Consider the following 2,723-nt stretch of genomic DNA (forward strand, 5'->3'; position numbering starts at 1 on the left):
TCTCGAAAACTTCCTCTGCTGTGTCACCGCACACAATAATGTCATCGATGTACTGCAGGTGTTCAGGAGCTTCCCCCTGCTCCAGCGCAGACTGGATCAGTCCATGGCAAATGGTAGGGCTGTGTTTCCACTCCTGGGGCAGCCGATTCCAAGTATATTGGACTCCCCTCCAAGTGAAGGCAAATTGTGGCCTGCACTCTGCTGCTAGAGGGATGGAGAAAAATGCATTAGCGATATCAATCGTGGCATACCACTTGGCTGCCTTCGATTCCAGCTCGTACTGGAGTTCTATTATGTCCGGCACTGTAGCACTCAGTGGTGGCGTGACTTCGTTCAGGCTTCGATAGTCCACTGTTAGTCTCCACTCACCATTAGACTTTCGCACTGGCCATATGGGACTATCAAAAGGTGAATGAGTCTTGCTGATCACTCCTTGGCTCTCCAATTGACGAATTAGCTTATGGATGGGAATCAGGGAGTCTCGGTTAGTGCGATATTGCCACCTGTGCACAGTTGTGGTAGCGATTGGCACTTGCTGTTCTTTGACCCTCAGCAACCCCACAACAGAGGGGTCCTCTGAGAGACCGGGCAAGGTAGATAATTGTTTAATGCCCTCTGTCTCTAAGGAAGCTATGCCAAAAGCCCACCGGAACCCTTTTTGGTCCTTGAAATATCCTCTTCTAAGATAGTCTATGCCAAGGATACATGGAGCATCCGGGCCAGTCACAATGCGGTGCTTTTCCCACTCATTCCCAGTCAGACTCACTTCAGACTCCAATACAGTCAACTGCTGAGATCCCCCTGTCACTCCACAAATACAGATGGGCTCTGGTCCTTTATATCTCGATGGCATTAGAGTACATTGTGCACCGGTGTCTACTAAAGCCTTATACTTCTGTGCGTCTGAAATGCCAGGCCATCGAATCCACACAGTCCAATAAACTTGATTGTCCCTTTCCTCCCCCTGGCTGGAGGCAGGGCCCCCCTAATCCTGTTCAGAATCTTCTTCATTTCTGTGTTTGAAGGACTGCCCGCTGGAAGTTGGAGCAGCAAACTTTTCAGAGAATCCCTTTTTCCTGATTGTTTTCTTTTGCAACTCACGTACCTGTGCCTCTAGGGTCGCGGTAGATTTTCCATCCCATTTTCTCATGTCCTCTCCATGGTCTCGTAAATAAAACCACAGGGTGTCACGGGGTGAGTACCCACCATATCGTCTTCCTTGTGTGGATGAACGCCTACCCCTGATAGCTGAGACACTGCTTTGTACAGGTGCAGAGGAGAATAATCTCTCTTCAAGTTGGTGAACCTTTTCAGAAAGTTTCTCCACAGCTGAGACACAGGGCTGTAAGGAAGAGGAGAGACTTTCTTCGTACTGCCGGAGTTGTTTAGCCGCTTCATCCACTGTGGGTTCCTCATCCTCTTTCCAGGCCATTATTGCCAATGAGCTGGCATATGATGATGGTGCACTCCGTACAAATTTCCGCCACATTGGTCGTGTACACCTGACTTCATCTGGATCTTTGGATGTTTGTCTGAGGTCTGGATCCTCATAAATCACTTCCCGTACAGCTAATTCTCTCAGGTACTGGATTCCCTTCTCCATAGTGGTCCACTTGCCTGGTAGACATAAAAGTTCTTCCTTGAAGGGATACCTTTCCCTCACAGCTGAGAGAAGACGCCTCCAGAGGCTGTGAGATTGTGCTCCATCTGCAATTGCTTTGTCAATGCTGGCGTCTCGAGCAAGGGATCCCAGCCGCCTGGCTTCCCTGCCGTCTAATTCCACACAATTGGCTCCAGTGTCCCAGCACTGGAGCAGCCAGGTGACAAGCTGCTCACATATACAACGACCAAAATCTTTTCGCACATCTCGTAGTTCACGCTGGTATAGGTTTCAGGTAGTTACTGTTGATTTTTCGGCATCCTCATCTACCTCCTCCTGAATTCCTGATGGCCCAGCGTCGGCGTCGTCTCTATACCTAGATTTGGCAGAAGACTCTCTGCGTTCTAAAAGACCTGAATCTCTATACCATTTTTTCACCTTCTCTACAGGGGCAACAACTTGCACTATTTTGGAGTTGTTCAGGGGTGAATTTCCAAAACACTGGGGGTGCCAACTGCTCTAGATGCCTGCCCATATCCTCCCATACTCCCTGCCACCCACAACTATACTGCCTCTGGGCAGATCTCCGGATGAGCTTCCTAAGTAGTTGTTTAACTTTAAGCAGAATCTGAAGCGCATTCAGGAGGCAGAACAACAAGACTATGCTGGTCTGAGTATCCCAAGGATATTCAATATCTTGGAGAGCTATTGTAACAAGCTCGGAGGGTAAGAGGGTGGTGAAGGAGGAAGGCATAGTGATCCAGGAGGATACAGGGGTGGTGAAGGAGAAAGGGAGAGTGATCTTCCCCTTTCCCCTCCACAGATTGACTCCCTAATGAAAAAAAGCAACAGGTATAATTGCTAATAGTTTCCACAATACAGTTTCCAAAGTATAGAGTTGATGATGTTACTGAGTACAAATACCAGGTTAGAGTCATGACCAGATATTTCATCGTCTCATAAGCCACTGTTACAACACACAGTACCATAATGGTCTGAAACCAGGGTCCGGAGAGGATAAACAACATGACAGAGAGCAAATACGGAAAATAATGTGCTATAATACTCAATTTGGAAAACAGGCGCAGCAGAGTTGAGATTAAAGCAATCAGCATTATGACAA

Source organism: Netta rufina, assembly GCF_964035555.1.
Source record: "Netta rufina genome assembly, chromosome: W".
Taxonomy (NCBI): Eukaryota; Metazoa; Chordata; class Aves; order Anseriformes; family Anatidae; genus Netta; species Netta rufina.